Source organism: Bufo gargarizans, chromosome 10, assembly GCF_014858855.1.
Source record: "Bufo gargarizans isolate SCDJY-AF-19 chromosome 10, ASM1485885v1, whole genome shotgun sequence".
Classification (NCBI taxonomy): domain Eukaryota; kingdom Metazoa; phylum Chordata; class Amphibia; order Anura; family Bufonidae; genus Bufo; species Bufo gargarizans.
In genome coordinates this window covers 55189226-55203388 of record NC_058089.1, presented here as the reverse complement: position 1 = coordinate 55203388, position 14163 = coordinate 55189226, and the positions used below count along the sequence as shown (strand labels likewise).

At 45.6% G+C, this 14163-nt stretch overlaps 2 protein-coding genes across 3 annotated transcripts in view; one reads left to right on the top strand and one right to left on the bottom strand.

The window, feature by feature from the left end:
• LOC122920060 (kinesin-like protein KIF18A) overlaps positions 1 to 12409 on the bottom strand; it is a 72219-nt gene extending 59810 nt beyond the window's left edge. Inside the window, exon 1 of the mRNA XM_044269271.1 lies at positions 12251 to 12409. The gene's annotated coding sequence lies outside the window, so the exon portion shown is untranslated. The remainder of the gene's footprint in view (positions 1 to 12250) is intronic.
• METTL15 (methyltransferase like 15) overlaps positions 1 to 14163 on the top strand; it is a 285871-nt gene that overhangs the window by 56262 nt on the left and 215446 nt on the right. The window contains exon 1 of one of the 2 annotated variants that reach the window (XM_044270340.1): positions 12557 to 12614. The exons of the other annotated variant lie outside the window; for it this stretch is intronic. The gene's annotated coding sequence lies outside the window, so the exon portion shown is untranslated. Of the gene's footprint in view, positions 1 to 12556; positions 12615 to 14163 lie in introns of those variants that run through there. 2 annotated transcript variants of the gene reach the window in all.

Genomic DNA, 14163 nt, shown 5'->3' with positions numbered 1-14163 from the left:
TCCGTCTTATGTTAGAAATGACTAGTCTTGTCTGTGAAACGGACAAGAATAGAGAATGTTCTGTCTTTTTTTTTCAGGGCAGCGGAATGGACATATGGATGTGGACCATGTGCTGTGCGCATCTTTTGCGGCCCCGCTGCAATGAATGGGTTCTCATCTGATCTGCAAAAAACTAGGTCGTGTGAATGGGCCCTTAAAGAGATTTCAAGGATTACAAAAACACTGCCATTTATTACAGAAACAGCGCCACCTCTGTCCGTGCAATGTGTCTGCAACCGCATCTCAGCTACACTGAAAACAGTGGAACAGGGCTACAATACCTCTCACAGCCAGGATGGAAAAATGGCGCTGTTTTTGGAAAAAAGTAGCCTTGGTTTTCAAATCCTGGCCTATCCTCAATATCTGATCAGCAGCAATCCAGCACCTCACACCCACGACGATCAGCTGTTAGGGTCCATTCAGACGTCCGTAGTGCATTGCGGATCTGCAATACACCCGGCCGGCACCCCCATAGCACTGCCTATTCTTGTCCGCAATTGAGGACAAGAATAGGACATGTTCTATTTTTTTCTAGAGCCGCGGACTGGAAGATCAGGAGCGTGCTCCGGAAATGCGGATGCAGAGGGCACATAGTGTGCTGTCCGCATCCATTCCCGTCCCCATAGAGAATGAACTGTGTAGCCTCACAAGCTGGAACTGAAGGGCCCCATCCATGGTGTAGTGGAAGGAGCCGATTACTGCAGCACTGCTCCCACTGAAGTGTGTCCACAACACAATGGCTGGAGCCGACATCACTCGGTAACAGCTAATCAGTGGAGGTGCAGGGTGTCGGACCCCCAGCCGATAAGATATTGGCATAATTCTGAAATATCCCAATCACAAACATTTATCAACTGTTCAATAAGCCTCAATATGACCGCACTACCATTATGAGGAGTTGGAATGGAACGACTGGGAGGGAGGATAGGGGTTCTAGGTGATCAGTGGGGGTCCCAGTGGATAGATGATATTGTGTCAGGCTGTAATACCCCAAAAATCCAGCACTTGTTTCCGGTAAAGAAGTGCAACATAATGTAGCCCAGAGGTTATACTATTAGATTATGTGTTAACCTTCTGGATGAAAGCACAAAAATATACCGCCATCTACACTGACAGGCACGGATCTCGCGGATTCGAGTCTTGACCGTACTTCTAACCTTTGCACAGTGTTCATACAGCCGCCTCCTTCCATCCTGCAGTTTTCTCCGCCATCATTGGTCAGGGACTTAAAAGCGCGTATTTAGAAAGTTAGAGCAGCAGACGTTACGAAACTCTATAGAACCTCTGTAACGTCCCGTATATAACCTATACACCGAGGGAACATTAGTCTATGATTCAGCAGACTGATAATCAAAGGCACGCAATGCAGGCATGAAAAGTAACAATAAAAAACGGTACAAAAAGGAAACGCACTTATTTAGACAACCTCCTACAGGTGCGGGGCTGCGTCGAAAGGCCGTCTCCGTAAATATAGCACCTAAGCTGGGGCGTTTGGCAGAGGACGGAGGAAACCTCACAAACACATCAATAATGCATGAAGGAGGGAGATGCATCTGTAAATAGATCTATTATTTGAAATCCCGGCGCCCACAGATATTACTTGCTTTTGACAAGTGTGATGGGGAAATCCATATTTCCCTGTAGGCTGTGACATTATTTCTTATTTTTTTATCTGATATTAATGGCAAGGCACAAGGAGGAGGAAAAATGTGCATATGGCAGGGAGATCCCCAAATATCACAATTCAGAAGTGCAATGGACCTGCCGAAAAGGACTGCTGTGTGGGCTGCTGCTGGCAGCGGCTGATGACATGCCTGCGGTGGAGATGGCTCTCACAGACAAATACCACCCTCACATCCCGGGGGAGAAGTGGTGGGGGCCAGCCCTGTCTTTTTAATGCAAATCTCTCCTCCTAAAGGGACTCATCAGGGATATCCTGGGGAAAAAAAAAATGATTAATGGATGTGTACAGAGGATCAGACTTTATTTTCCAGACCTGTTTAACCTGTGCCCTGCCAAAAGCATCCACAATCAATTAACTCGTGTCCATCAAAAAAATGCATTTTAACAGGTTGACACACACAAAATAAATAAATAAACAAATATACCCTTTATTGTCTTATGTGATGCAGCATTTGCCATCCCAGGGGTCCACAGGATCTAGTTAAGGGGTCCCTAGAACATAGCAACAGCAAAAGCTGATCCTGGGGGCGTGAAAGTTGTAGGGGTTGATGGGGAGGAAAAGGGAAGAAACGTTTTCCTTCACAGTAAAAAGATTAGAAATTACTGGTATCATGTGTAATAGTACAAAGCAGGCCATAAACATCCACTGCGCACACATCAAAGTATGCCGGCTCTGTCTGACAAATGATCGGACTACGGCGCACACATCGTTTTATCTGAGGAATAGCTTAAAAACAACAAAAAAATAAAATAAATGGTGATCACAACTGATCAATCAACGCTACATTTTGGACAATGCCCATCTAATGTGTACGGCCACAGTACACAGACAATTGCTAAATTACCTGGAAGCGGTGCTAAGAGAGAGAAGCCCACTTTTGTAAATGCCAAGCAGCCGCCTGTATGGTCGTTTAAAGGCTATTTATACCTTTAGTGGTCATTTTAATTTTTTTTTTTATGGTTGCATTGTACTCATTTTAAGCGAAAAATCATTTTTTCAATTGGTCTTTATTAAAAATGATGAGCCATTTTCCCTGCACAGCTTTGAGTTTATCTATTAGCAGGATCTGTATTTTCTCTCTGTTCTGTCGGCAGCTGAGGTGAGGGGCTCCTTATAAGGGCTCATGCACACGAAAGTATTTTCTTTTCGTATCTGTTCCGTTTTGTTTTTTTTGCGGACCGTATGCGGAACCATTCACTTCAATGGGGCCGCAAAAAAGTTGTGCATTACTCCGTGTGCATTCCGTTTGTCCATATTTTCATTCCGCAAAAAAATAGAACATGTCCTATTATTGGCCGCATTACGGAGAAGGATAGGACTGTTCTATTAGGGGCCAGCCTTTCCGTTCTGCAAAATACGGAAAATACGGAATGCACAAGGACGTCATCCGTAATTTTTGCGGATCTGTTTTTTGCAGACTGCAAAATACATACGGTCGTGTGCACAAGCCCTAAGGCTACTTTCACACCATAGTTTTTGCTGGATCCGGCAGGGTTCAGCAAAAATGCTTCCGTTACTGATAATACAACCACCTGCATCTGCTATGAACAGATACGGTTGTAATATCTTTAACATAGAAAGGATATTGAAAGTCAATGGGGGACAGATACGTTTTCTATTGTGTCAGAACAGATCCGTCCACATTGACTTGCATTGTGGGTCATGAAGGATCCGTCTTGCTCCGCATCCCAGGATGGAAAGGAAACCGCAGCATGCTGCAATTTGCTCTCCGGTATGAGAACAGAATGCATTTTGGAGCATTCCGTTCTGTTCAGTTAAGTTTTGCCCCCATTGACAATGAATGGGAACAAAACTGAAGCGTTTTTTTTTCCCGGTATTGAGCCCCTATGACGGATCTCAATACCGGAAAATATTAACGCTAGTGTGAAAGTAGCCTAACACTCATAGCTCGGTTCTTATTTAAGCCGCATTCTTATGAGTAAAATAAGTGTTTATGACCTTTTAGTAATTTAGCGGTAAGATTTGTTAGATGACCGGCACAAAGTGAAAGTACCAGTCACACAGCTGGATAAACAGTTAATTCTTTGTGACAGAAGAGCTCAATGGGGAAGATTTAGAAAACTGGTTTAAAGGAGAATTTGCTCAGTTGCCCATAGCAACCAGATTCCACCTTTCGTTTTTCCAAGCGCCTTTGGAAAATGAAAAGTGGAATCTGATTGGTTGCATTAGGCAACTAGGCCAGTTCTACTTTACACCAATTTGATAAATCTCCCCCAATATTTTTTTAATAAAGACCAATTGAGAAAATTATTTTTAGCCCACAATGCGATCATAAAAAAATAATAAAAAATAAATAAATTGTCCCCGAAGGTGTACATAGCCGTTGAAACAATGATACTGTATGCGGCCACTAGGAGAAAAAAAACAAATAAACACACAACAACCAGAGGACACAGCAGCTGGCCTTAGGTCCTTAGGTTACAGTGTTTCCTTCCAGGGAGGGAAGAGAAGTGCAGGAGCGTGACACCTCAAATGGTAAGTCTCCTGTCCCCATCCAATAAAGCTCCTTACCAGAACGTGTTTTACACCCCGAGTACACCACCAGAAAATGGCGCAAACAGAGGGGAACCAGGCTGCTGCACCTTCCTGCCGGAGACATCCACAAGGAGCCGGAACAGGAATCAAGTAAGCACGTACAAAAAAAACACGGGAACCGTAGGACGCTGCACTGGTACCAATAAACGTTTTTATTGATTAAAACAAATTATACAGTTAGATCCATAAATATTGGGACATCAACACAATTCTAACATTTTTGGCTCCATGCACCATTACAATGGATTTAAAATGAAACAAACAAGATGTGATTAAGGCCTCATGCACACGACCGTTGTGTGCATCCGTGGCCGTTGTGCCGTTTTCGGAAAATGCACCGTTTTGCAGCCGCATCCGTGTATCCTGTCCGTCAAAAAAATATGACCTGTCCTATTTTTTTGACGGACAACGGTTCACGGACCCATTCAAGTCAATGGGTCCGTGAAAAAACACGGATGCACACAAGATTGGCATCCGCGTCCGTAGGTTGCTTTCATACAGACGGATCCGAAGATCCGTCTGCATAAAAGCTTTTTTAGATCTAAGTTTTCACTTCGTGAAAACTCATATCCGACAGTATATTCTAACACAGAGGCGTTCCCATGGCGATGGGGACGCTTCTAGATAGAATACACTACGAACTGTGTACATGACTGCCCCCTGCTGCCTGGCAGCACCCGATCTCTTACAGGGGGCTGTGATCCGTACAATTAACCCCTCAGGTGCCGCACCTGAAGGGGTTAATTGTGCGTATCATAGCCCCCTATAAGAGATCGGGTGCTGCCAGGCAGCAGGGGGCAGTCATGTACACAGTTTTTTTGTATATTCTAACTAGAAGCGTCCCCATCACCATGGGAACGCCTCTGTGTTAGAATATACTGTCGGATATGAGTTTTCACGAAGTGAAAACTTAGATCTGAAAAAGCTTTTATGCAGACGGATCTTCGGATCCGTCTGTATGAAAGCAACCTACGGACACGGATCACGGATGCCAATCTTGTGTGCATCCGTGTTTTTTCACGGACCCATTGACTTGAATGGGTCCGTGAACCGTTGTCCGTCAAAAAAATAGGACAGGTCATATTTTTTTGACGGACAGGATACACGGATGCGGCTGCAAAACGGTGTGCGCCCCGCCCACCCGACCTGACAGTGTGCGCCCCCCCCTCCCTCTATTGTAATAATTCGTTGGTGGCACAGTGTGCGCCCCCCCTCCCTCTATAGCATTAACAACATTGGTGGCCAGTGTGCGGCCTCCCCTCTCCCCCACCCCCCCCGATCATTGGTGGCAGCGGAGTTCCGATCGGAGTCCCAGTTTAAACGCTGGGGCTCCGATCGGTAACCATGGCAACCAGGACGCTACTGCAGCCCTGGTTGCCATGGTTACTTAGCAATAGTACAATAGTAGAAGCATCATACTTACCTGCTGGCTGCTGCGATGTCTGTGTCCGGCTGGGAGCTCCACCTACTGGTAAGTGACAGCAATGCGCCGCACAGACCTGTCACTTACCAGTAGGAGGAGCTCCCGGCCGGACATCGCAGCAGCCAGCAGGTAAGTATGATGCTTCTTCTATTGTACTATTGCTAAGTAACCATGGCAACCAGGGCTGCAGTAGCGTCCTGGTTGCCATGGTTACCGATTGGAGCCCCAGCGATTAAACTGGGACTCCGATCGGAACTCCGCTGCCACCAATGATCGGGGGGGGGGGGGGGGCAGATGGGAGGCCGCACACTGGCCACCAATGTTGTTAATGCTATAGAGGGAGGGGGGCCGATGGGGAGGCGCACACTGTGCCACCAACAAATTTTTACAATAGAGGGAGGAAGGGGGGGGGGGCGGGTGGGCGTGTCGCACACTGTGCCACCAACAAATTATTACAATCGAGGGAGGAAGGAGGGGGCCGCACACTGTGCCACCAACGAATTATTACAATAGAGGGAGGAAGGGGGGGGGGCGCACACTGTGCCATCAACCTATTATTACAATAGAGGGAGGGAGGGGGGAGCCGCACTGGCCACCAATGATATTCAAACTGGGGAGGGAGGGGGGTCTACAAGGGGATATGATACGTACAATTAACCCCTTCAGGTGCGGCACCTGAGGGGTTAATTGTGCTGATCACGGCCCCCTGTAAGAGATCGGGTGCTGCCAGGCAGCAGTCATGTACACAGTTTGTAGTATATTCTTTTCACGATCTAACTCATATCCGACAGTATATTCTAACATAGAGGCGTTCCCATGGTGATGGGGACGCTTCAAGTTAAAATATACCATCGGATTGGAGAAAACTCTGATCCGATGGTATAAAAGGAACTCCTGACTTTACATTGAAAGTCAATGGGGACGGATCCGTTTGAAATTGCACCATATTGTGTCAACGTCAAACGGATCCGTCCCCATTGACTTGCATTGTAATTCAGGACGGATCCGTTTGGCTCCGCGCGGCCAGGCGGACACCAAAACGACTTTTTTTTTCATGTCCGTAGATCCTCCAAAAATCAAGGAAGACCCACGGACGAAAAAACGGTCACGGATCACGGACCCCGTTTTTGCGGACCGTGAAAAAATACTGTTGTGTGCATGAGGCCTTAACTGCAGACTGTCAGCTTTGATTTGAGGGTATTTACATCCAAATCAGGTGAACGGTGCAGGAATTACAACAGTTTGCATATGTGCCTCCCACTTGTTAAGGAACCAAAAGTAATGGGACAATTGGCTTCTCAGCTGTTCCATGGCCAGGTGTGTGTTATTCCCTCATTATCCCAATTACAATGAGCAGATAAAAGGGCCAGAGTTCAGTTCAAGTGTGATATTTGTATTTGGAATCTGTTGCTGTCAACTCTCAAGATGAGACCCAAAGAGCTGTCAATATCAGTGAAGCAAGCCATCATTAGGCTGAAAAAACAAAACAAACCCATCAGAGATATAGCAAAAACATTAGGCGTAGCCAAAACAACTGTTGAACATTGTTAAAAAGAAGGAACGCACCGGTGAGCTCAGCAACACCAAAAGACTCGGAAGACCACGGAAAACAACTGTGGTGGATGACTGAAAAATTATTTCTCTGGTGAAGAAAACACCCTTCACAACAGTTGGCCAGATCTAGAACACTCTCCAGGAGGTAGGTGTATGTGTGTCAAAGTCAACAATCAAGAGAAGACTTCACCAGAGTGAATACAGAGGGATCACCACAAGATGTAAACCATTGGTGAGCCTCAAAAACAGGAAGGCCAGATTAGAGTTTGCCAAACAACATCTAAAAAAGCCTTCATTGTTCTGGAACAACATCCTATGGACAGATGAGACCAAGATCAACTTGTACCAGAGTGATGGGAAGAGAAGAGTATGGAGAAGGAAAGGAACTACTCATGATCCTAAGCATACCACCTCATCAGTGAAGCATGGTGATGGTAGTGTCATGGCGTGGGCATGTATGGCTGCCTATGGAACCGGTTCTCTTGTATTTATTGATGATGTGACTGCTGACAAATGCAGCAGGATGAATTCTGGAGTGTTTCGGGCAATATTATCTGCTCATATTCAGCCAAATGCTTCAGAACTCATTGGACGGCGCTTCACAGTGCAGATGGACAATGACCTAAAGCATACTGCAAAAGCAACCAAAGAGTTTTTTATGGGAAAGAAGTGGAATGTTATGCAATGGCCGAGTCAATCCCCTGACCTGAATCCGATTGAGCTGCATTTCACTTGCTGAAGACAAAACTGAAGGGAAAATGCCCCAAGAACAAGCAGGAACTGAAGACAGCTGCAGTAGAGGCCTGGCAGAGCATCACCAGGGATGAAACCCAGCGTCTGGTGATGTCTATGCGTTCCAGACTTCAGGCTGTAATTGACTGCAAAGGATTTGCAACCAAATATTACAAAGTGAAAGTTTGATTTATGATTATTATTCTGTCCCATTACTTTTGGTCCCTTAACAAGTGGAGGCACATATGCAAACTGTTGTCATTCCTGCACCGTTCACCTGATTTGGATGTAAATACCCTCAAATTAAAGCTGACAGTCTGCAGGTAAAGCACATCTTGTTAATTTCATTTCAAATCCATTGTGGTGGTGCATGGAGCCAAAAATGTTAGAATTGTGTCGATGTCCCAATATTTATGGACCTGACTGTATATATACCAGGAGTCGGACACCCACTGACCGGAGTACTGAAGGTGCTGTGGCGCTCCTGTGAGCATTGCACCCCCTCCAGTGTTCACCGGGCACAGTTCCATAAATTTAGTAGCAGCTTTGTCTGGTATTACAGCTCTGTATTTCACTTGAACGGGATGACGCTTTAGGCCTCTTTCACATGAACGATACAGACTGGCACCATTTTGCAAGCAAGTTAAGTCAGCTTTTTCCATGTGGGTGCCATGCGTTTTTCACACGCGTGATAAAAAACTGAAGCTTTACAAACAGCAGAAACCATCAGTGAAAAACCCAGAAGCAAGGGGCGAATGCGTTTTTTCACTAAAGCCCTGTTCACTTCTATGGGGCCAGGGCTGCATGAAAAACAGAGAATATAGAACATGCAGCAATTCCACGCAATGTAGAACTGATGCGTGAAAAAACAAACAAACAAAAAAAACGCTCATGTACACAGACCCATTGAAATGAATGGGTCAGAATTCAGTGCGGGTGCTATACGTTCACGTCACGCACTGCACCCGGTCGGAGAACTCGCTCGTGTGAAAGGGGCCTAACTGGACTCATCCAGCACAATGTGCAGATTCGGGCAGCAGATCTCCTTTGTATCTGCATGAGCTGGACACATCCAGATACCATTCAGCGCCTGAGCTGTAGTGGAGAAAGTAAGAAAAACCCCGAGACAGTGGTCACCACTGTCACCTTGTGCCCTATGGACACTGAAGATTCCAGCTTGCTGCGTTTGTTGCCTAGGGCGTTTCATTTTTCCAAAAGATGTGATTTTCATATGACTTTGCTTATGCCCCGAGTGTCTGTGATGTAAAAGATATATGTGCCAAATTTCAATAAGATTAGGTAATATTTAGAGGTTGCACACTTTTATTACTACTCTCACCCTAGGAGGTTGGTCTAAAAACAACTTCAGTTTCAGGATCCCAGGGGCTGGATGGCAAAGGCAATATATGCACTTAAAATTGTCCTCTTCACTAAACAGTTGAATATTCCTCAACAAGAATTGAAAGGAATGAAGCGGGTTGCACATTTTGTCAGCCTCATATATGTTCGCTTTTTGCACGAGGCAATTGTAAGTCGATGGGCTCCAAAAAATGATTTGGATATGCTGCAGCTTCTGAGCACTTACCCTAAAGCAGACGTAAAAAAAAGTGCTCTCACAGTTGCTGAGAGAAACCTTTGGTATCTGTCAGAAACAAACATAGGATTGGCTTTTTTGGACGAACGTATTACTCAGGCTGTTAAGGAAAATATGACTAAAAATTTTGAAACCAAACCTGCAAAGAAAAGGGAAATGAAGCGATTAGAGGGTGAAAACCTAGTTTTTGAAGGAAAAGACCGGAGCCATTTTGTTACTAATAAAACAAAGACGTTCTTTGAATTGTTTGGGATCCACGACGTGACAGAATACTGCAGTGATTCTCTCTGTGAACGCTCTTACCCTGCTTTCACACCTGAGCGTTTCTCAAACGCGCGTTTTTTGTAATAGTAAACGCGCGTTTGTGTGATTGACTGCAGTGTCCTATGGCCACAAACACGCGTCAAAACGCCCCAAAGAAGCTCAAGTACTTGATTATGCGTCGGGCGTTTTACAGCGCGATCGTACGCGCTGTAAAACGCCCAGGTGAGAACCATTCCCATAGGGAAGCATTGGTTTTCATGTGTTTAGCATTTTACAGCGCGTTTGAAACGCGCTGTAAAACGCTCAGGTGTGAACTTAGGGTTAAGGTGGTCAATGATACAGCAGAAAGAGAAATTGCTCTGATAAAAAAGTTTGACGAATCGGTCAGGCACGAACAAACAATTCTTGTTGAGGGTAGTAGTCGAGCATCACAGAAAAGTCGTCACCGAGCTAACAGAAGAAGGGATTGCATCGTTCAAAGCTGATTAATATTACACGTTTTGACTATCATACCACCTACTAATCTTAGTGTCTAGTTCTGTTATTATTTTAAGTTTGTGATTTCTAGTTTTCCCAATAAAAGTAATTAACTGTGAAAAATCTGATATTTTGCCTACTTTTACAAAACTGATCTTAGTGTGCAACCTCTAAATATTATCCAATCTTCTTGAAATGTGGCAAATATATTGTTTACATCACTGAGACTCGAGGCGTAAGCAAAGTCTGCAAAAATGTTACATTTTATTTTTTTCCATTACAAAATGAAACCCCCTAGTGTTGCCGATACTGGGGGGGGGGGGGGGTGTCAGTATCCTATAGCTTCACACTTGATAAAAGATGCCAAACACGCGAGCGTCTGCCCGTTCATCATCTGATCAACTGCTCGATAATAGGAGTCATTTATCAGGAATCACGGGGGACGGATCCGTTTTTGTATTGTGTCAGAGAAAACGGATCCGTCCCTATTGACTTACATTGTGTGTCATGACGGATGCATCTTGCTCCGCACCACATCTCGGACAGAAAAACGCTGCTCGGGAATGGGGACGCAACCAAACGGATCGCATTTTAGTGCATTCTGTTCAGTTTTGTCCCCATTGACAACGAATGGGAACACAACTGAAGCGTTTTCTTCCGCTATTGAGATCCTATGATGGATCTCAATAGCGGAATTTAAAACGCTAATGTGAAAGTAGCCTTAAAAAAAAAATTATTGTTTGCAGACGGTAGACCGATCTGACGCTGGCATAGCGATCGCTCCCCCCCCCCCCCCCATACTGTAGAGGAGATCGCTGCATGTAATAGGAACGGTCTCCTCCGCTAGCGATCAGACGATCGCCGGGAGGGAACACTTCTTCCATCCCGCCAGTCGTCTGCCACATCTGGCTGTGTAATAGACAAGTTCTATCATTTCTTGTCCGTAAAAAGGACAAGTTCTATCATTTGCGGACAGCACACGGGTGACTTTTGTTGCAGCCCTATACAAACAAATGAGTCCAAGTGCGAACCACCAAAAAAAGTGGATCGGACGATGACCGAAACACCGGTGGTGTGCCTGAGGCCTACTGCTCATCAAGCGCAGGGAAAGCCTCACCCGTATTAATATGATGCTTGTACAGACGTAACTGCGACCTCTAATAACGGACCCCCTGGGCAGACAGCTCCATCCACCTCTAACGACAGCGAACTGATCTGACCCAGCATCCGCAGACTCAATCCCTAATGATCCCATTCACTAACAACAAGCAGAGATACAGACCTCGTCATCCCTTTACATACAAGTCCTTGTTATCAGACCTGGGAATTTTATGGCGACTCGTGTAGAGCGAAGCTCGCGTTTTAAGTTCTGCGTCCAAAGTTCGGGTTATCGAATAATCCCGTTATGGATTCCAAATTCTGTTATGGTCCGTGGTAGCGGAATCCATAACCGGATTCTTCGATAACCAGAACTTTGGACGCAGAACTAGTTAAAACACAAGTTCGCTCTACGCTAATGGCGACCGGAGGGCCTCACAGAAGCCACCTGCCATTGTTTTCAATGGGAGACAGCACCGGTGGCCTAAAGCCGCGGCAACAAAGTACTTGGCGTTTCTTGGACGCGGCTGGAAACCATCGCCGGTCCCCATTCGCGGTTTGGCTCCAGTCAATGAGCAGGTCTGTAGGTAGCATTGATATGAAAAAAAAAACAACAACAAAAAACGTGGCAAACACTGCTGCGCTGTGTGTACACAGCCCTATACATACATTTAATTCACTTGCACAGCACTGACATATTCCGCAGCGGCCTACGCTTCTCATACATACACAGCCCCCGCTGCTCAGGGCAGGCTGTAGGACCCCCCATTACCCAGAGTGGGGGGCCGGGGACTAGAAGCACTCCGCGCACAGCCTTATAATAACTCACTCGTCAGGAAGTTGCCGCCGCTCTTTTCTCTTTCAAATCCGGCGCCTCAGACGTTACAGCCGCGGCCTCCAGTAAGCGGCGGGCGTGACGTGTGCGGTGGGCGTGGCCTACCTCCCCTCAGACCGCTCCCGCTATCCCTTATCCTACAGAACCCCCCCCCGGGTAACCTCTCCGGTGTGTGCGCCTGAAGCAGCGGGGCCCCTGCGGTACAATAACAAGTTACAGCTAGTCTGTGACGTTGTCGTTTCTGACGCGGAACTGTTATGCCCGGGGCTTTGTTGCGCCCGGTAGTAATAAGAGCGAGCACAGGCGGCGGCCTCGCGCCACTGACTTCCGGTGTGCTTTATCAGCTGCTGTGACACTAGTAAGTTGGGAGCTTGGCTTGTGCGAAGGTTCCCCGTCCGTTGTCATGGCTGTGTGTGATCTATGTGCATGTCCATGCATCAACCCGTAGGGACCATTCACGCGGGCGCGGCTTTTTTTTTCCCCCCTCCACTGTTTTCGTTCGTATGTTCATGACATTGATCAGTTCAGGGCAAAAAGTGCTCAGCCATTGCTCTCTGTTATCAGTCAGTGCAGAAATATAACAGAAGCTCCCCTCCCCCCACAATGATGATGACTACATTTCTCCGGTGACATCCTGAATGATTTTGATGGCTCACGACTGTTTAACCACTTCAGCCCCGCTAGCTGAAACCCCCTTAACCACTTCAGCCCCGCTAGCTGAAACCCCCTTCATGACCAGAGCACTTTTTACACTTCTGCACTACACTCCTTTCACCGTTTATCGCTCGGTCATGCAACTTACCATACAAATGAATTTTACCTCCTTTTCTTCTCACTAATAGAGCTTTCAATTGGTGGTATTTTATTGCTGCTGACATTTTTACTTTTTTTTGTTATTAATCGAAATGTAACTTTTTTTGCAAAAAAAACGACATCCATATATAAATTTTTTGCTAAATTTATTGTTCTACATGTCTTTGATAAAAAAAAATGGTTTGGGTAAAAGTTATAGGATTTACAAACTATGGTACAAAAATGTGAATTTCCGCTTTTTGAAACAGCTCTGACTTTCTGAGCACCTGTCATGTTTCCTGAGGTTCTACAATGCCCAGACAGTACAAACACCCCACAAATGACCCCATTTCGGAAAGTAGACACCCTAAGGCATAGTGAGTTCATAGAACTTTTTATTTTTTGTCACAAGTTAGCGGAAAATGATGTTTTTTTTCTTTTTTTTTCTTACAAAGTCTCATATTCCACTAACTTGTGACAAAAAATGTATCTATTGCATAATTCCCCAGTATGGATTCCTCGTAGGATATTTATAAAAATTGATAGGTTATTTAGGGATCTGATTTGGCGCCATAAAAAAGCACGGATTAAACTAGATACTCTGCAAAGAGGAAAAGAGGAGGGAGGGCTAGCAGTACCGAATGCATGGCTCTACTACATTTCAGCACAGTTGCAACAGTTGAGGGGATGGGGGAGGACTCCTGGAGACGTTGCCTCAGCCAGATTGGTGGCGCACATTATCGGTCACGACTCACCGGTGGTCTTGTTGGAAAATAACGGAATTTGTGGTAGGCTGCCAGGGCACCCCACACTTTCCATGATATACAAAGTTTGGCAGAAATGTCGGGCGCTGTTATCAGTAAAAGGATTTACACAGTTTTCCCCTATCTGGAGGAATCCACATCTTCCTGAACTATTCCAATTAGATGGCTTTTCACCCTGGGAGCGCAAAGGAGTGAGGTATCTACGTCAACTACAGAATGCTGATGTTTTTAAGTCCTTTGAGCAGTTGAGCACTGAATTTGGTCTCCCAAATACGGCCTTCTATCAATTTTTGCAACTACGGCATGCCTTTCAGAAACAGGCTAGCTCTATATCATTGAAATGTACTACGG